We start from the raw sequence: 22711 nt of genomic DNA on the forward strand, positions 1-22711 counted from the left end.
CTCTCCTTGTGGAGTAAGGTGCATTTTTTCCCTATTTGTGATTTTGTGTTTTGTCATTATAGTAATGAAATGATTCCTTTCATTAAAAAAATGAGTGTTTATTGTGAATCATTGTAATTAAATAGGTGTTGTATTAAGATCTTTTGGGTTAATGACTTAAGTCCCCAATCTAAATGCTTTCTAATTTTATAGAAATTGCATTAAATTGATAGATATATAAATGTTGCACTGCATGGAAATTAATGTTGTCTTCATATGCATGAGATTATTGATGGTATACTGCTTTATGTGAGTGAATTTTTTCTCTAACATTGTTGGGATGATGTAATCCTTAGCATTGTGTGGTGATCTATCCCTCTACTGTGACTGTTCTTAGTCATTACATGTAAGGTGATTTAGTTGATGCCTTATTTTATTTGTTTGGAGGTACTTTCCTCATGTTGTTGGGCTAGCATTGGTTTTCAGTATTTTCCTCTCTTGGACTAGTCATCAAATTTCTCTATCACTCTCTTTGTGGCTATTGTCACACTTGAATTATTGTTGAAATGAGCTCTTTTGTAATTTACTATTGAAGTTGACGATTCCCCCATTTGGGTCTTTTTATTATGTTTCATGGTGATTATTCTACATTTTTTAGTTGTTGCCCAATTGTGTGTTATGACTCTATCATGTTCGTCTGGAACCTCTGGTAGTAAGTACAAGGGATAATATCATAGAGAACATGCTATTGTGCTTGTAGTAGATGTAAAGTTAAAGTAATTGAATGCTTTAAATGGTGATTAAACTTAATTTTGTTTTGGAAAGAAAATTGAAAAGATATGTACTTCGTTTATGGAAAGTGACTCTTGAACCCTTGCTTTGAAAACCTTTTAGTTTCATTGTGCATTGGTGCTTATGTTATGTTTAAATTTATGAAATTATGAAAGAGAAGTAATGATGGTTTCAATGTGTGAATTACCTTGCTTTTCATGTCTTATGTCATTTTGGGCATGTGTGCTCTTTAGTGATTTTGGACGTTTTTTCTGTTGCTTGTCTTGGTAATCAAGATTGTTGTTTTTTCCTATGTTGGGTTGTCTCGAGTGGTGATTCAAACTCTTAGATCTCAGGACTCTCTAAACTCCATAATTTTGTAGGCCTTGTCATTATCTTCTGACGCTTTTTGATGGAGTCAATCCGAGTTTGGATATGAAAGTTATGGCCTCTAGAGTGAAGGCAATTTTTGTGCTGATTTGAAATTTTGTGTGAGAAATTGGTGGTCATGCACTTTCTTGCTTGGTTCATTGCACTTTCTTACTTGGTTTGGGAGAAACTTCGCGTGAGATTGTGCTAATGCAAGATTTCGCCCAAGGAACAAGAAGCAACTCTTTCACACTTCTGGAGTTGTTGATCGATGTTCTAAGTACCCTTTATCGAGTAGAGGCCAATTAAATCATGACATAACATATTTATGGCTATTGGAGAAGTTTACCTCTTCATGTTATTTTTAATGGAAGAGCTATCTAGTCTTCATAATCTACGAGATACTTGTTGTGATTTGTGCTTGGGATTGCATGTTTCCTATAACACTGACCCACCCTTGTGAGGTGAAGTGTGGTTTGTGAGAATTCCTTAGTTGTGGTGGATGTTGCCTTGTCATTTGATAGCAACTCAATCTTTTGATGAGTTTAGATCCAACTTTGGACATGGATTGGGCACATCTCCATTTTCTTTTCTCTCTTGAGAAAGTAAGCTAGCATGGTTGTGCCATAGCTCAATTAGTGTTGTTTGAGTATGTTGATGGTTGGTGAATTGTGAGTTCCCTAACTCATTTTGGGCTGATTTAGTGTAGAGGTTGAGAGAGACTCCCTCTCAGTCCTAATGATCTGTAGTTTCTTTCTCCCTAAGCTTGTCTCTTCAAGAGGATTGTCTCAGTCAAGTTTTCTCATTAACTATTGACTTGAGGCTAGAGATTGAGTTTAGCGATAGGTTGGGTGTGGTATTCCCAGCATGGTGCTAGAATAACATGGTATCATTGGACACATGTTACCATCTTATGAGTTGGTATACATATATTACATGGTTTTATCCATTATTGTATTCTTTGCAACCTTGTGGAAAGGTGATACCTTGCCTGGTTGGGTTATGTAACCCTAGTTACCGGTGATAGTTGAGCTTTTGTACCTTAGAGAGAGACTAAGTGCTCCTATGCTTGGTGGTGAGTATGCTTTTGGAGTGTATAATTTTGTTAGTAAACCATCATCCTCTTTGTTCAAAGTGTGAGTTTACGTGGATTCAAGGATGCTCATGTGTGACATGATAGTGTTCTTGGGAATTTTGGGATGGTTATTCCCCATGATTCCAACTCTTGTTGGAAGTGTGTCGTGTGTTGACTAAGTTTTGCAGTCATGTGGTAGGTGCACGTTTAATTGGGGCACCTATGAATGAGGCACAGTGGGTTTTTCCTTACCTTATATTCTTGACTTTATGGCTAGATGGGTTTTTCCTAGCACATAGAAGGTTTCTTGTTGGAGGACCTTGTGTCAGTGTGACACCTTTCTCTTGTAGTTAACATATTTGGCAGTTGAGGAGATGGTTTGAGAATGTTGGAATGATTTGGTTAGGCTTTCAAAGGAGTCAGTGAGTCATCCCTATTGCTCAGTTTTGATGTTGCTCTTGTTGTGTTTCAGTTTTTGTTCTTGGATTGTAGGCTTCTAGGAGTAAGCCTAGCCTTTGGGGGGGATGATGTAGTGCCTCTCCCATTTGAATTTTGTAAGTCATCTTGATGGATGCAGCCTTGTTGATCTTTCATTATGTTGGATCACGATTGTGACCATGAGTGGTCTACACAGTTGAGGTGATTGGATTTATGCTATTTTATTAGTTGCTTTGATTATGCTTTGACTAATTTATGAGTTTATGATGTGATTTATGGTTCACTAATGTTTGTGCTAGTCGTTACCAAGATTGATGTGGTATCATGAAGTTATTTTGTGATTACCTTGAGATGTGTGTAGAGATTGCACTATGTACTATTACCATGCTACACTAGACTGGGTTCCTTTAGTAGTGGTTAGTCATGTTTATGACTGTATTTGCTTATGTATTTTAAGTACCTTTTTGTGTTATTTAAACTACTATTATTAAATGCTTAAATAATTAGAAATGGATTGTCCATGTTAATTCATTGGTTATGTGTTGTGGATATTTACCTTGTTATATTTTGATCCGAGAGATACTTTGTTACTCATGTTATGTTTTACATTTGAGATGACCCGAGGGTCAGATGTTATACCTTGATTTCAATATCATAGATGTTAGACTACTATGTTTTTCAGTTGATCTTATTGCATGATGATGTCATTTTGAGATGACAGTGTGTTTTATGATGATATCTGGTTATCTGATATTTGGCCATATCACTGATTGTGTTATGTAATGGACTTAATACTATGGTTATTTACTTCATTCCTTCATTGTTATGCTTTATGCGAATGTAAGTGATGTAAATAGATTATTTTATTATAATTAAATAAATGGTTAAATTAGGTGATTTAATGCATTTATTGCTTTGGCTATGTTATTATATGCAATTGCACTTGATCATGTTGTTTAGTGTGCAGGATTTATATCCTTGGTAGTGGCACATGAAGTTAGTGAGTCAACTATTCATATTTTACCAATGTCGTCCTTGTATGGTCGACGTATCCTTATTTTAATTGATAAATTAATCCTTTTGGTGATTATTAAAACTGAACTCATTTTCATTATGTGATTAGACTAGTGAGTGTGTCTGTGCATTTAGAGGTTCGCACTGTCGCGAAAGTTGTTAAGGAAATTTATGTATTTTTGGGTTTTTGATCTTTTTAATTGATTTATTTTAATTTTTAGCAGCTTTTCCATAGATGAATTCCTATTTATAGGAATAGCCTATTTTCATTTGGGTTGATGTGGGGTTCAACTAGGTTAGCTGGTTATTTTCCCGAATTGATTATTCATTCAAAAAGTGAATAAGTATCCAAAAAGAAATTTAATTCCTCATTTCTCACTTTTGAATTAGAAAGTTTGAGAGTAAAATCCAAAATCCTCTTCATGAGGATTTTCTATTTTGTTCATTGTGGGAGCTACGGGCATGGGATCATCACGAAGTTGAGCTCGTTGGATCTAGCTTGGAGAGACCTTGGATTGTCGTAATTTTCGGCCACTTCTATAAGCTTTTTATTTTATGGCTCAGATTTCCCTTTTGGCTGCTAGGTAGGGCTCTCCCATTTTTTATTTATGCTATGTTTCTACTTCTATTTTTGGTAGCCATTTGGCTGGAGGTTGAGAACTAGTGTTCCCCTCTATTTTTGTGTGTTGGTTCTACCCGGTTAGTCAGGTATGAGCATTTCCCTATTTTTCAGGATGAGGGTTTGGGGTTTTCCATCGTTATGTTGGCTATTTTTGCATATGATATTCGAACTTAATTATTTTTTGATTTTTGGAGTTTTTGTACCTAAAGGCCAAATGGGTTTTAATTTTGAAGTTTTCTAAAATTTGGAGGTATTTATCTCATTTTGCGTGCCACCTTGTTTTCTCAAGTTTTCTTGGCATGAGTTGGGTTGTGAACCTAGATTATCCATTTGGATATTAGTCATACCTTTATTGCACTTTTTTGTTTGCATTGGGATGCATGTCACATTCATACTCCCAATGTTGTGTTCGGTTGAGTGATTTTATTACCTGGTGTTATTGTTCCTTTTAGACCTTTGTTATTATTTCATGGACACTAGGATTTGTGTAGAATCCATTTTCTCATATTGAGGCTGATTGAGTGAGTTCATGATGTTTGGTCTTGTTGCATCATTAGGATTCATGTACAATCCATACTTCCGGATTGAGGCCGGTTGAGTGATTTCATGAAGTACGGTTTAATTAGCTTTGGGATTCATGTAGAATCCATCCTCTTGAGTTGTTTTTAGCTGAGTGATATTTTTCATTATGTTCTCATCCAGTCCTTGTATTATGATCTTCGTGATGGTGGTGTGCCACACATAAGTACATGTACATACATTTTTTGGGTGACTTGCAAGGCTTGATCTTTTGTGGTACTTTCGAAAGTTATGATCATTGGGGTTGGGTTGGGATTATGCATGCCCATGGGCACATGTCATAGGATGAGCATGGGTAGGGTAGGGTAGTATATGGAGGGCTTCTATCTTGCAACCTGATGATCATGGTGCCATGGGTTGGCAGAGGGAGCTTTAAGTAAGTGATAACTAAATAAAATGTGTGAGTGTTAATAAAACTTAAGATAATAAAATGTATGTGTGAGAGCCTTTCTGTTGAGGGATGTTGTATCTGCATGATCCGAGCTTGGGCTTGTTGATACCAAGCGAATCTTTGTGATGTCAGCCCCTACTTAGTAGACTGATGAGTGTCTGACCAAGACCTGTACTACTTGCACTGTCTTAAGTTCTTAGTTACAACCATCATACTGCCTGACATGAGTGTTAGCCATGGATGTTTGTTTTGTGTGTGATTGTGGTTGGATTATTATCTCCATCAGTATGGTGGGTGTGGACCTATGGGTGCCATGTGGTTGGGAGGTGTAGCTACCTTCACCACTGCCATGGACCGATGTACAGAGATTGTCTTTTTTCCTAGTGTGACCATTGCTGGATATTTTCACTTGATGCTTTGGGTTCTGGAGTATGCTTTCTTGTGATTTATGCTTTTATTGGAATGCTTGTATATCATGTTTAGATGAGATAAGTATATTTGATGCATTCACATATTATGATGTTTAGCATATGACTAGATGATGTGAATTGTTGTATTAGATTATCTATTGCTTATTGGTTTATCATATTAGATTTCCTTATTATGATGATCAACATGTGATAGGTGATGTTATCTACTTGAAAGATTATCTTATGCTTATATTGTAGCATGTTTTAGTAGTGACATCCCTATTACGGTAGTACCAAAGATCTAATCAGTGGCTTTGGATGTTATGTGTGGGGGATGGCTAGGATCCATGATGGTCTTATGATGCTATTAATGATTGGGAGGAACTGCGTACTCAGTTTGGTTGTTTTGCACTTTGTGATGTTATTTCTATACACTGTGATGTTTCTCTTAGTATGTTCTTTTATTGCTATGGTTTATATGGATAGATGTTCCTCTTTCTTGTTCTTGGCATCTTGTTGTTTTTACACTCGAGTGTTCATTCCTCAATCTATGTGGTTCGAGTACTCTCCGGTGTGGAGGTTTTAATATCAGTTTTCCTCTTCTGTTCGTCCTTTAAGAGTTTTTTTGTTTTCTTGGGTGACCATGTGTCAACATGGGGTGATACAATAATGTGTCCCACGTCCATTAAAGTTCCATCATGAAACACTAGAAAGTATTGCACCCCTTGGGAAGAAATGTCTTGTGACCCTAGAAAGTATCACACCCTCATTGAAAAATTGTTGTATGATATTTGAGGAGTATCACATGCCCTTGAGAGGAGTATCGCCCAATCCCTGAAAGTGTCACCTTGCTTCTTTGGAAATATTGCACGATACTGGAAAGTATCATTGAGTGTTGATTTAAAGTATCACTTGGTATTTGTGAAAGCCTATCTGGGCAGACAACGAGCATTTTTTTGTAAGACTCAAACTTTTTGGAAATTGTTTTGGGTACCCTCTTAGGTGTTCTTCAATCCTTTGCTGTCGTATTTTAAATTTGGAATGTTTCTATTCGAATTCAGTTCTGCATCTCTCATTGTCTGTTGTTTTGTTTAGTAGTGGCATTTGGAGATTCATTGGTTGCTTGAATTGTTAGTGAAGTCTTCCGTTGCGATCTATGTAATCCCTGTATGATGTTGTCATGTGCATGCATACTTGTAATTTTTTAATTATCTTGGCTTGTATTGAATCCTTGTTCCAAGGATCTCTAAGCGGGCATTATAGAATGATACCATGCTAGTGCTTCCTCCCATTCTAGAAGAGAAAAGTCAAGTTACTATAGAGGAAGAGCCACATACAATTCAAGCATATGAAGCTCCCACAACAAGGCATGCGAATTCAACCAAAGAGAAAGCTCCTCCAACTATGAAACCAGCTCCCTCTCCTCCTAGAACCATAATGGCCACCCTAATGGTGGAACAAACAAGGGTGAAAAAGAAAATAGAGAGAGTAAATAATATGAAAGGACTAGCATCAATGACAACCTTTTCACCCAATTAGTACATGTCTCCGACGGGAACCCCTCTAACATGATTGAAATAGGTAGTACAAAAATAAAAGAGGAAATAGAATGAGATTTTGCAAGAATTTGTACAAGAGGTAGCAAATCCCATTGACCCTACTCACCCTAAGATAGATTTGAAGGCTTCCTTTGAGAAATGAACTCTAACCCCTCCACTAAGTGGCTTATTTTTGGATTCTTACAAGAGATGATGTCACAATTTTGAAGAACATGGAATGGAAATCATTGAGGCTAATATGCATTCATTGCATAGTATACAAAGTAATGTGCATAAGTTGGCAACTATGATCAACCAATTTTTTGGGTTAGTAGATGAAATATCTACCTGGAGTGATGATCTAGTTACTTTACAAAAGATTAAGGGGTAGAGATAGGATGTTTCTTAATGATTTTACAAGGGAAAAGTTGGATAAGATTGATGATTGGGTCAAGAAGATACATGCTAGGAATAAGTTCATGTTATCCATGTATAAGGAAATCCAAGATATGCAGGGAAGAGCTCATGTTTAGATACTAGAAGTAGATAATTATTACATTGCGATAAGCCTGGAGATTTTTGATGATGACTCCAAAGAACATTTATGCTCAACGGAAGCACTAGCGCAACAATTGTGAGCATATTTTTAAGTAGTTTCCTCCAAAGATTATATTCAATGAGTATTTAAGCCAAGGAGACAATAAAGGAATTAGATTCTAAGATTGACAATTTTGTTAACATTTGGTGAGAGGTTCATGATTTTATTGGAGAAGTGAGGGCCAAGTCTCAAGCCTTAGATTTTATGGATCCCTTGAAAGGAATTGCAGCTATACAAAATTCCAAGGTAGCTAATCCAATTATTATTTTGGTTGAAGATCAACAAGACCCAGATGCCAAAAATTGAGATTTTAACTTAGAAAAAAATTGCCAATTTTGACCTTGAGACATCTAAAGGTGTGCAACTCTATATCCTTGCAACTTCACATTTTTGAAGATTTTGGTGAAGGCCCAAATTTTACCTCTAGAGGCATGCAAATCCATAGGTGGGGCAATTTCTCGTTACTTGCAACTACATCTATAATTAATTAAGACTTCCTATTTTTGGGCATTTTCATGTACCAAAAGTGCCTATTTCAAGCTTTGTGGTGTTAACTGATACTTATGCATGGAGAAGGACATGTTTCTATTTTTAGAAGGCTCCTAAGCTCTAGCTACCACTCAGAGATGTCCATCTCCTATTATCTTCTTCTCTTTATAGTTTTAAATCATGTAAAGGCCCATGCACCATTTCATTGATATAAAAAAGTGTGTATGCCTACTTAACACTATATCAAGGATCAATATGTGTATATTTTTCTTTGTTTAAATAGTTTTAGCACTCTTTGCATGAGAAAAACATAGCTCCAAAATTCACATGAAGTAGAGGCTTCACTACAAATAAAGGGTTGTAACATGTATTCAAGGCTGATGTTTTATGCAATGAAGTATGCTATTGGTGCTCTCATTCTATGTGTAGTGATTCTTGCTGGAAGGTGCATTCTCTTTGTGAATTAATAGTTCATAAATAATGAAGGAGGTAACAGTCTTATTGTTTTTGAATGATCATGCGATTTTATTATTCTAGGAGTTTTTCAAAAATAGCTACATAATACCTCTCTTGTGACTAATTGGAGAAGGGGATTACTTACGTGTGTTCATAGCAACTTGTTTTGTGTCTATGCACTTTTTGTGGCTACACAATTTGATGAGTTATGAAAAATAATACTATCTTGCAAATTTTCATTGATGATTGCATTAGGGAGATTATGGTTGTGTTGCTTTGAATTTTGATCATTTTCTACCATCTCCTTTGAATATTAATTTGTAGATGTGTTGCCATTGTGGCTTATGTTCATTTAGATTTCAATTTCAACAATTTTCTTTTTCTCGTTACCTTCTCTTTGTAATTTTTTTTCCCATGAAAGTCTAGTTAAATTAGAAATTCAAGTTAATTTATACTTGAATGGATAACCATAAAAATAAAAATAACAAAGATATTATTTTCTACTAAATATTTACCAAGTGTCAGAGAGTTGCTGATTGGACTTCACTGAACCAACAAAGGCTTCCTTATTAAACATAAACATACTACCCATTCAGTTGAAAAAAAATCCTCTGAAACCTTATGATTGAAATTTTATTGGCTTTTCAAGAGAGAGATTCTCATGAATTTTTGTCATTATCATCATGTAATTATGATGTTCAATAGAAGTGGAACTAGAAGGAGGGCTTGAAGCCAGTTTAAGGCTTTGAAAAAGATGGATTTTTTTGGTCTAATATCCCCCTTGCAGTGAGTATTTTGATCATAGCCTAAAAAATACAAGTTCTTGGAACTTCACTATTTTTGCATATCTTGCAATGACAAAGGGATTCCCAAAATTCATACTACACTAACTTTCATACTACCAACATCCAGCTCACAATCCTCTATTTCTTCACAACCAACACCTCCCCTATAATAGAAAAATCAACCACCTCTACTATCAATGTCTTTCTTTGCTAATGCATAGGATTCACCCATCAACTTACAAGGTCAACTCAATGACCTTCCTAAAAATGTCAACAAATTATCCTCAAGGTACATTTATGAAGAAGCAAAGATGATGGAAGACCATATCAAAATATTCAAATAAATTTGCAATAGAAGAAAAATGGAGTATGTGAATATGGTTGTTCATTTGTTCCCTTATACTTCTGGCAAGATGATGTTTCATTGGTATGCAAATTTACCTCTGACGTATATCACAAATAAGCATCTTTTGAGAGCATGTTCTTGGATATTTTCAAGGTCTTAATCAACCCAACTATTGTACACTAGTAATTCCTTTCCATAAAAAAAGGGACCCCAATGAGACTAGTTCAAGGTTTACCCATCATTTTCACACAATATACAAAAAAATGGAGTCCCCTTATATAGTTATGATGCCATCTGTGATACAAATTTATCTTTACTCCATGGATCAGCTCACCAGAATTTTCCTAAGGAGGTTGCCTACCACAAATATATACATTGTTGAAAAAGTCTTCCAAGAAACAATCACCTTCACAAAGCAAGCTAACCCAATGGAGGGAGAAGTATGAAGGTTTCCTTCTCAAAAAACACTGCAAGAGTAATGCCACCATATCTGATAGGATCATGAGTGGCTATGCCTGAATATCATCCATACATCACTATTCCTACACAAAAATATACTACTTCTCCACTTTTAGCTCTAACATATATGGGTTATGAGCCCCCTAAGACGACATTTTTTTGAACAAAAGGTGTTGGAAACTACAATTGGAACAATTGTTATGTTGTCATTGATGCCAAACCTTACTGGTAAGATATTTTCTAATAGTGTAGAGTGCCATATCAATTGATTGATGAAGAGGATTTGAAAAAAAGAGACATCAAGGTGACCTAGTCTATAATGCCTACCCCTAGTTTACTTTTCATGTTATATTGTCAAATTCTTCTAGGCTAACTTTATGGTTATGTTTTATGAATAGTGGTACTTTGTTGCTTGTTTTGATTGGATGTTATTTCATACTCACTTGATATATTTGATGAGCTACTTGACACTTGACTATTTCACGTGTTCATGATTACTCTTTCGATGATGATGCTTATAGTGATTTCAATTTTTTCATGATGATAGTTAGATGGATGATTAATATGTAGTTTTTATGGATACTTACTCCATACTTACATGTGTATGGTGTATATGTATATTTTACTTTATATTTGGCATTTTTGATGTGGTTAAGGGAGGGAGTCATAATCACTTTCTAGTTGAGATCTACATGATACACCACTCCTCACCATTTCTTGTTTAGTTAAGATTTTTATGTATATGTACATGCTCAACTTTTATACAGATTGTAGGTATTAGGTATTGACTTCCTTGAATTGCTAGGATGAGCATGCTCTATCACAATATCTCAATGGTAAAGAGGGAAGATATATCTTGAGTCCAAATCCTAACCCTAAGCCAATTGTCCTAGAAAGTAGGACACGTATCTGAGTTATTAGTCACCTTCTAGTCAGGATCTAGATGATGCACCACTCCCTACCATTGCCTATTTAGTTTAGATGTTCATGTATATGTACATGCTTGACTTTTATGCAGATTGTAGGTATCGGGCATCAACTTCCTTGAATTGCCAGGATGAGCATGCTCTATCACAGTATCTCAAAGGTAAAGAGGAGAAATAATTCTTGAGTCCAAATCCTAACCCTAAGCCAATTGTCCTAGAAAGTAGAAGAAGCATCTGAGTTATTTACCCTTTTGAATTCGTCAAGTGACATGAATTCAAGATTTTGACTCTTGAGTTTGATTTAGTACTTTGTCTTTAAATGAGTTTTCTATTTTAGATTGTGGCATGTTGTGATTTTTAGTTATAATTGAATCAAATTAAAAGAGTATTAAATGATTCAATTTAACAAAAAAATTATAAAGAAAAATCAAATTTTAATTATATTTAATTAATTGGGAAATAAATTAAATAGAATAATTAAACTTAAAAGATTTAATAAAAGTTTTAATTTTTGGCGTAATTATATTTATTTAATTTAATAATAATTAATTGAGGATTTTTATTTTATAATAAACTCTAAATCTTATTATTATTTAAATGAATAAATATGTTATTAAAGACATCTTATGATTTAATAAAAGAGAGATAAAATAAAATAAATAAAGTTTATTTTAATTAAAATTTAAAAAGTTTGCACATGAAATTAAAATAAAATAAATAATAAAGAAATAGGTTTGTGTGATTATAAAACTGAAACCCTAAAGGGAGGAAGCTCTTTATTAAGAAATTAGAGCTCATTTCACCACACATAGGTTTGGAGGAGCAAATTTTGAGAAAAGGGGTTTTTGAGAAGACGAGAATTCTTGCAAGTTCTAAACATTTATCTAATTAGCATCAGATCGAGGTAAGATCTTGTTGAGATTCTTCACAGTAATTTCCTTCAATTTCCTTTGTCATCTCTTTGATTGATATGGATCTATTTTCAGAAATAATTCAGGTTGAAACACTTGTTAAAATTGTTGATTTTCTTTATTGAAAATGTCTCTAAACGAAATCAATTTGAAACCCTTGTTTGAGAAACCTCTTTTGAATAATTGGATTTAATTTAGAAAATTATAAACTGACATGGGGGTTTGGAAAAGAAAACCAGATATAAATTATTATTTTTGATTGTTTAATTTTGGTTGCTATATTAGATCTATCATAGATATATTTAAATAAATAAATAAAATATTTACCACATCAATTAAAAATTACTATGGTAACTGCAATTTTTAATAATATCATTTTTGATATGAGGGAGGGTTGGTTTTCCATTTTAAAAATAAAAACAAAATATAAAAATAAATTTTAAAAATGAGAATTAGGGCCATTACCTCCTCGTCCCCAAGTTGTCTCAGCTTGGCTACAAAGGTAGTCATCATAGCCAAGGCTATTGATAGCTGTCATAGTTGCTACGTTTACGGTTGCCTAAGCAACCAAAGCTACTATAAGAAGCGCCCTATGGGCCTTAAAAGGTATTGCATGTGTTTTTTTTATATAATAAATTTTATTAAATAAAAATTTAATATAGTTTTTAATAATTAGTTTATTTAATATTTAATAATATTATTAAAAAAAAAATTTATCAGTAAGAGGTAGAAGCCAAGATTCATTATTATTATGTGAAGTGATTAATTATTATTAATTATTAAGTTTGGAAGAGTCAAAGTGAAGACCTCTCAGATAAGAGGCTCATAATTTACCATTGTGTTGTAGGCTCTTGCCTATAATATTATTAAATATTAATAATTATTATTATACTATTAAATTAAAGATTATTGTTATTAATAAATAAATAAATTTTATTTTATTTAAAATTTAATAATAATAATTATTAAATTTTAATAATAATTATTATTAAATTTTAATAATATTTACTAAATAGATTTAGTTTTATAGTTATCATTAAGTTGTATTATAACTCTTTTTTTTTTTTTAATTGAAGATTTCTTTTTAATGTGTAAGGTCCCTCCTTGCATGTACTTATTAAATATGATTTTCTTTGTTAAATCCATTATAGGATATTAGAATGGATGTAAAGTAATGTTTTATGGTTTAGATGTCCTAATGGAAATTGAGATTTGTTGATACACTCATGTTTTAAATACTCAGCGATTTGAGAACCACTACATTATCTTGACTGTTTAAACATTAATTTGCACTAATGATGATACATGGTGTTTCACCTGATGATGATGATGTTGATTATGATACATTGATGATTAGGTTATATGCATTCAGATAGTTCAGTATTCATTATTGGTGGTGTTTATGATGTTCAAAAATATGCATGCCTAACAATGATTATTCTAGTATGTTAACCTAAATTAATGAATAAGTTATGTTATAATGATTATGCAATTACTGATGATTAAATATGAGAAAAAATGAGATAAATAGTTATTTATATGAAATATTGATATTTTGATTTTTGTGATTATCTTAATGAGTTTTAAATATATGCGCATGATTTTTCTCGAGCTACTAATGTGCGAAATGAAGTGTGCAGAATTATTAGCCAAAAAATCTAATGGAGAACCTGAACTTGACCATATATACTATTTGTAAAAACTAGGGTTGAGTCTAATGAAAGATGCAAACCCTATTATTTCACATTTTATTTGTATCGTAAATTGAATTTATGTATCATTATGTAATCGTAAAGTGTTTAATATTTTGTAAACGATGATCTTATAGTGTCACTTGACACTCGTGATTCATATATGCATTTCAACATGATAATTAGGGTTAGCCAAGTAACCTAATAATATGGGATGGACTAGGTTAGTAAACTAATACTAATTAGTTAGTAGTCGAGGTTAATTACCCTAATCAGGGTTAGTGATAAGTTTGTATTCTTAGAATTTTCTTAGAAAGTCCAAATATTTCAAGCAATTTAATAGGTCATTAAATAATCCTAGAGGTCAAAAAATATGAAAACTAAGTGCCTAGGGGGTATATGTATGGGTTGGGGGCATTTTCCACCCCTCTAGCCCCTTTCGTTGACTTTTGTGACCACTCAAATATCCCATTTTTGCTTTAGTGCGAAAATTGGAATTTCACGATGAGTTTGACAAGTTATACTCCACCATGAAGTTTTTTTTAATGATGAAGTTAAGTTAGAAAACTCTAGAAGCCCTTAGTCAAGTAGGGAGTTATTACATTTTGTAGGTGGTTGAGTTAGGAGCCTATTTAGTGGCAGATTTGAGGGTGGAAGAGTGTTCACCCAACCTTTAGATTTAGAGAGTAAAGTCATGATTGAAGGAGGAAGAAGGATAACTCTTCTCAAAATTCAGTTGCCATAACCATTTGTGAAGGTAGGAATCCTTCAAGCTTGTGTCTTCATGCTGTGTTTCATTTCTTAAAGTAGGTTTCTACATGTGTGTGCATTCGTATGTATGATGAACATGTTGGGGATGAGATTGTGATAGGTTTTCTTTAAATGTTTTCCTTCCTGTTTTACATTTTATATTTTGAGGGAAAATTGTAAGGGTTGTGTTGGCATTACTCATCCTCAGATAGGGCATAAGTGGTCATCTATGAGAGGAGGTCTTCAGTTGGACTCCGAGTAGTGCAGAGTCTCTCCTCATGATAATGAGAGGGAGAGAGTAGGGTGTTATGGGTCCCTACTCGTTAGTAAAAACCATGTTTGTGTTTTGGGAAATTGAGAAGTGAAAGAATGAAAGTTCTTGTGATACTAGCCTCAAAAGGGCATCTGTGAAAGAACATAAGTTCTTGTGATATTAGCCTCAAAAGGTCATTTGTTATGGTGTCGTGATCAACTTTTCCTACCCTAGAAAAATCCACCTTCTCCCTAGTCTGGTTTGATAACGAACCTATTGTACAAACCTGAGATGGGAGTAAATGGGTTGAATGTGTCCTCATGCTAAATCAATTTGTCTCCCAGTTAGTTTTTGGTTTCTCCATGGTTACCTTGATGTGATTGTAGATTTTGTAGTGGCTACCTTGATATGGAGCCAAGCATGAATTCAAAGTTGTTGTTTAAATTCAAATGTATGGAAGTCTTCTTCTTGGAATGATGATCCTGTTGTAAAAGGTATTGTTAAACTTTTTCTAAAATGATTATGATCTCAGGTTTTCTTCCCTAGTTCTTTATCGAAGGAGTCCTTGAATCAGATGATTGAATAAAATGAATTAGAAGTGGCTAGCCCATGTATGTTGAAAAAAAATAAGTATTTTCCTTTCATATGACATTCCTTATGATTCATTTTATATGCATAAGTTTATCGGTAAATAGATGCAATGATGTTTTACTTTCCCTACAATATTCTTTAATTTGAATTTGTATTCATATGATTGTTGGTAATTGAATACAATGAAGTGAATTAAATTATGCAATTTAATTTTGAACGTGGATTAGAAGAAAATCAATTTATATGAATGATACTTCATTTTGTATTTTCATAATAATTGAGAAGAAAAAAAATCCTATTCAAGTGCATCAATATAACGTGAACATTTATGCTATTAATTATCCTAGAAATTTAAAAGAAAAAAAAGATCCCCTTACCATATAATTTAAATTGTATTTACAAATCTTACACTTAGGAAAAAAAATGACTTTTGAAAAAAAAGAAATATTGTCCAAAATAGACACCTACAATATTCTGCCTAATACGTGAAGGAAGGAATCAATTCAAATATTCCCATGACAATCATTAAACTATATATATATATATATATATATAGACTATGGGAATGAAATACTTAAAGTAAAAATAAAAAATAAAAGATATTAAAATAGGGACTCAAATATCCTTATTACCTATTTTCTCAACCTTGCCTAATAAACTTTAACATAACTCCCACTATGATATGGACTTAACCAATCACATTTTTGCCCTTGACATGCATACCATGTCCTCTTTTCCCTTAAGTGTTGATTGGTTATATATGAGAGTGGTTGAAGAAGAAGTGGCAAAGTTATTATGAAGGGGCTTAAAAGTAAAAAAATATTTATACATAACAAAGCTCTTCAAAACCTTGCCCACCTCTTCAATTTCTAAATGCCTAACATTGGAGTCCTTGCCATGCATGTGAAGGGAGACAAGGTCTGCAAAAAAAAGGCTTGGGTCAGCATGAGGGCTCCTTGGGGAATGCCCAAGCAAGTGGCTGGTCCACTTGCCAGGTGGAAGGTAGGCTTAGGGTTAGTTAATAGAGCTTAGGGGTAGTTGGATTTTTATTGGAAGGTTAAGGATGGTAAGTAGCGTCTAGTGGGTAGTGATTAGTGTTTTTTTAGCATTATAATTTATATTTTGTTTAGGAGTTATAATAACAAAGTGTTAGTAGACTTGGTTAGTGTAAGGTAAGTTTAGTTAGTAATATATGTTGGTTTCAGATTTAGATTGTTGTCATGGATTAGTAGTATTATTAAATTTTTTTGTGTAGGATATGATGTTAGGATTTAATTTATATGTTAGTATTAACTAGCAAGTTGTTTGGGTTAGAATATGATAAAGTTGTCATTGGAGGTTTGTAATAAGTTTAAGGTTAAAATAAATGTTATAATTATTATTTCTTTTGTGTTTAAAAAATGGTAAATTTTAATGGTTGTTTTATTTGTTTAGTTAGTAGGAGGTTAGGAAGGCTATGTTAGCATTAAAGTTAGTAGTTGTTAATTAAAGTTAGTAAATAGTTCTATTTGAATAAATAAAGAATGTTACTGTTTAATTAAAATATTATAATATTGTGATTTTATGATTGAACAAAAATGTATTTGTTGTTTAAGTTTAATGGTTAGATCACAAGGAGTATAGTTAAAATATCTTGTTATAGAATATCATTATTTGAAATATCTATTTTTCTATCTTGAGTATCTTATAAATACTTTAGAAGAATATTATGTATTTAATTATAAGTATTAATTAATAAGTAGGAGATAATTTCCACAGCTAGTCAAATTGTGATATTGCTATCAGGATTTAACTATGTGATTTTTGAGTCAAACTCATTGATCCAAATTTCATGAGTAGTGATTCAACATAAATCCATCTCTCATGAGAATAAATGGAACACTTAGCACTCATTGGATCTAGGTGATGCTCACAGGGGTGAAGCACCGGGACTTCCTGGGAGGTCACCCATCCTAGTACTACTCCAGCTTGAGCGCGCTTAACTATGGAGTTTCCTCCATGGTTAAACCCAAAGCTTGCAACCCCATTTGAAAAACCTTCACCAAGTGTTGTGCCTTATGAACCATTTATTAGAAAGCCCCTTAAGCTCATCAATTGATAAGTAGGAGATAATTTCCACAGCTAGTCAGGATTTAACTGTGTGATTTTTGAGTCAAACTCATTGACCCACATTTCATGAGTAGTGATTCAACATAAATCCATCTCTCATGAGAATAAATGGAACGCTTAGCACTCATTGGATCTGAGTGATGCTCACAGGGGTGAAGCACTGGGACTTCTCGGGAGGTCACCCATCCCAGTACTACTCCATCTTGAGCGCGCTTAACTACGAAGTTTCCTCCATGGTTAAACCCAAAGCCTGCAACCCCATTTGCAAAACCTTCACCAAGTGTTGTGCCTTATGAACTATTTATTAGAAAGCCCCTTAAGCTCATCAATTGATAAGTAGGAGATAATTAAGTTCAAATGACTATACTAGGATTTAAATAGGTGATGGATTAAAAGTTGTCTAGATAGCTGGATAGAATGGTTTGGGTTTCTATTAGAAGATGGGTCGATGTCGTGTTTAATTTAATGATAAATATTTAATATTTTTAATTAGTTCTCAATAGGTTATGACAATATTCAGAATTAAGTATTAATGTGTTATGATATATTAACCTTTAAATGTAGAATTAGATTCTCCTAAGGATTGATCTAGTATAGTGATAAAAGGGATAGCATCATAGTTGACTTATGAACTTGGAAACCCTGCAATGTAAATTGAATTGGAATTTGTACCTTTGTAAATTAAACCTACATGTAAATCAATTGATTCATTCAATCCAAACTAAATGTTCCTGTAGTGTTAGGACTTAGGGTTTCAAACCTATGCAATGTGTTGGAATACAAACTCTACATCTTTATATTATGTATTCAAAACTCACTTTATTCCTTGGTCAAAATTTCCATGAGTCTTTTAGTGTAGCATGTATTTTTATAGTGAATTAATTATCTTAAAAAAAATTAAAAAATTGTTGGTGTATTTTTGCCCCAAATTTTGGGCATGACATAATGAAGTTGGATTTTATTAAAAGGGTAGTTCATTTTTTATATAAAAGAAAAATATGGGTTTTTATATTTATATGACTTTGTATGAATTGTTGAGTCCTTTGAGATTATTGTGAACTCGAAGACCTTAGCAACTATGACATGTGAAGAATGAAAAATTGATCTTTTTGTAAATCAAAATCTTAAGTTTTCAAAGACAAATAAATTATGAAACTACACTTCCTGTGATGTATGTTTTATTTTGTGGTGGGATTGTGATTGACTTAGTATGTTGACCAATTTTGGATGTTTACCAATGGCTTAGGAATTATTGTTTTATGATGTTATAAGTGATGTCATAGTTTTGTGAATTGATCTTTGAGTTATGGATCAATGGTTATATTGTAATTTCTAGTTGCTTCTATAGAATTGATGTGGTCAATTGTGAGCTTATGAGAATTTCTACTATTTTGAGCTTAGGGTAGGTTGTCTTTATGTATGTTAGGAAGTGGCTTGCAATAGAGGCCAAAGCCCTAAAGAGGCTGCCTAGGTAACCCATTGTAGGTTATTCCAATAATTGATAACATTTAATTAAATAGGTTTAAAAATTATTAAAAATAGTTAGTGGTTTTTCCTCATCCATGCCTCGAGTGCTAGTACAAGTTAGGATGGAAGTAGAAGGGATTCTTGGTTGTGACCTTAACTTGTTTGTATGCCTTGTTTGTATGAAAGGATATTGATGGCACATAGATTCACTAGGGGGCCAGAGTATAGGGAGATTTCCCGGACAACCTTAGAGTTGACTCATGTGATGAAACTTGCCCACTTACATAGTAGATTTCCTATGTGTATTTGTTACCTCTAGGTTTAGATGTTATTTGTGTCATGACACCTTCGAGATAGATTTCTATCAAGTTTTCCTTGACCTAGATGTTGGTTATGACTTATTGGATTGGTATCCATATGGGACTTGAGTTTATCTCCTCAACATAGTGGGATTGGGCCATTTAGGTTCCATGAGTTCAGGTGGTAGTGTTTCTTATACCATTGAGACCTGACAGCTAGATGTCATTTTTAGATGTACTTGTGTAGTTGTTCCTTTCATTCTGATCTCATGTTTCTATTGGATGGTTATATTTAGTTGTATTATACTTGATTATGTGGAGATATTTTGAGATGATGTATTTATTCATGATGTATATTATTTGAGCTTTTAATACCCTGTGACTTGTACACTAGATGATTATGCATTTTGATTATGCCATGTGGCATCTTATGTAATTTTATATTATTTAACTATATTTTTACTTGTGTTTATTCTATGATGTGAATTTTTTATGTATTAGATTTAGTGTTAATAAAACTTATGTATGTGATTCAACATCATGGAACCCTTAAGAGATGTAATCTATTTATAGATTGTTTGTATGAGAGTTATTGCTTCCACTATGTTATCTCTTCTTGTTTTAATCTTTCAAAAAAAAAAAAGATTGAAAAACTTAGTGACATATTAGGTTAAGTTCTTTTGGGTTCCTTGGTGGGCCGTTACATCTAGTATTAGAGCCTGAGTTTTTACGTTGGAAGCTCTGGGTATATTGGAATGCCACTAGATGACAACTAGTTAACTGAAATGAAACTTAAACAACTATATATCTTTATTACAACTTGAACACTTTGAACTTCAAACTCAATATTTGAAATATAGAAAAAGGAAAAACTTGAATAACTCTTGAATTAGTTTTCAAACATGTTTTCTTATGATTGTGCTTTAAGGTGGCATGCCTTTTTTGACTTTGTGAACATTCTTGTTGATTTGGCTTGGGTGTTGTAGGAGGATGGTGTCTAAGGCTAGATCATCTAGTAGAGTTCATAGTGCAAGCTAAGGTACATGTCATGGGAGAGGTGGACATGATAGTCCTACAACTCATAGAGAGAGTCTTGTTCAAGAAGAGAATAGGCATGAGAGCCATAGAGAAGAGCATGCTGACTTAGAGGAGGCTAATATGAGATAGATGAAGAGGATGATCTTAGAGTGCCAACCTCCTCCAAAGGGTGTTGATAAGGAGGAATCACATCATGTTGAGAATGAGGAGAGGTGGAGATCCATGAGTCCTTGGGAAGACATCCATGGTGATAGACAAAGGTTAGCTAAGGCCAATCAGATGATAGACCTAGAGAGGTCCAAGATCAAACCTTTCAACAAAGTTGGTATAGGATATGTGGCTGAGTAGTGGTTAATTTCCTTAGACAGATGTTTTGCGATGCAAGACTTTGAATCCAATGTTAAAGAAAGGTATTCCATCACACATCTAGAACTCTTTGGGGCTACATGGTGGAACCTTGAAGAAAAGAAATTGGGTGTGGATATGAACACCATCACTTGGGAGTTATTCCTTGAAAACTTCTATGATCACTTCCTACTAGAGGAGTGATACCAATAGAGGGTAGATGAATTTCATAATATGAGGTTGTATACCATAATTGTGGTAGAGTATGAGCATAAATTCTATGAGTACATGCCTTATGTAGGGACCAATGATAGTTCACCAATAATGGTTCAACACTTCATTTAGGGTGTGAACAACCATCTCATTGGGGGTGTAAAGGTTTCCAAACCTAAAACCCTCAAGGATGCAGTACATCAAGTTATTCTTGAAGAATAGAATGCCATTTCAGGACATGGAAATTTTGTGGGTGTACCTGCTAGTGGACATACACAATATAGGTCCAACGACACACAAAACCAAGGAACATGTAGTAATAGGAAGCTTGCTTCTTTAGGAGGCACTTAGAAACAAAAACAACAGGGAGAATCCTATCCTTCAACATAGAGTGGTGGCAGTGGTTCACACTCTAGGGATTCTCAAAACTCTCAGTGCAATAGGCACAATCAGCATAACGAACCAACATAAAATACTCATTCTTTTGCTAGTGGGGGTAGTTTCCAACAGTCCAACACACTTAGAGTGTAGGGAAGTTTGAAAGGAGAATGCTTTTTCATGCGGACAACATGGGCATAAGTCATCCCATTGTCCTCAATGAAAACTACAGTTCTCAGATCAAAGACCTATAGTTTCAAAACCCACAGTTGGAGATATGGGTAGATCACAAAGGGTGTTTTCTATGGATTCTTATCCTCCTATAAGGAGAAAGGGTCAAATGGGACCCACAAATTGAATGCTTGAGTTTTATCTTTCTTGTAGCCTTCCAGGAGTAAGCCCAAGCCTGGGGGGGTGGGGGTGGATGTATTCCCTACCCTTAGTTTAATTTTCATGTTATATTGCCAAATTCTTTTAGGCCAACTTTAAGGTTATGTTTTTATGATTAGTGGTACTTAGTTACCTATTTTGATTGGATGTTATTTCATACTCAGTTGATATATTTGATGAGCTACTTGATAATCGATTATTTTATGTGTTCATGATTATTCTTTTGATGATGATGCTTATAGTGATTTCAGTTATTTCATGATGATAGTTAGATGGATGATTTATATGTAGTTTCTATCTATACTTACCCCATAATTGAATGTATATGGTGTATATGTATGCTCTACTTTATTTTTGACATTTCTGATGTGGTTGAGGGAGGGAGTCATAGCCACCTGCTAGCTAGGATCTACATGATGCACCACTCCCCACCATTGTCTATTTAGTTTAGATTTTTATGTATATGTACATGCTTGGCTTGTAGATTGTAGCTATCAGGCATTGACTTCCTTGAAATACTAAGATGAGTGTGCCCTACCTCAATATCTCAATAGCAAAGAAGGGAGATAATTCTTGAGTCCAAACCCTCACGTTAAGCCAATAGTCCTAGAAAGTAGGACAATTATCTAAGTTATTTACCTTTCCAAATTTGTCAAGTAAGGTGAACTTAAGATTTTGACCCTTGAGTTTGATTTAGTACTTTATCTTAAAAGTGAGTTTTCTGTTTTAGATTATGGGCCTGCTATGATTTTCAGTTATAATTAAATCAAATCAAAAGAGTATTTAATTATTTAATTTAACAAAAATATTATAAAGAAAAATAAAAATTTAATTATATTTAATTGACTAGGAAATTAATAAAATAAAATAATTGAATTTAAAAGATTTAATAAAAGTTCTAATTCTGGCGTAATTATATTTATTTAATTTAATAATAATTAATTTACAAGTTTCATTTTTATAATAAACTCTAAATCTTATTATTATTTAAATCAATAAATATGTTATTAAAGACTTCTTGTGATTTAATA

Source organism: Cupressus sempervirens, chromosome 8 (genome assembly GCF_028749045.1).
Source record: "Cupressus sempervirens isolate cs-2001-9-10 chromosome 8, ASM2874904v1, whole genome shotgun sequence".
Taxonomy (NCBI): domain Eukaryota; kingdom Viridiplantae; phylum Streptophyta; class Pinopsida; order Cupressales; family Cupressaceae; genus Cupressus; species Cupressus sempervirens.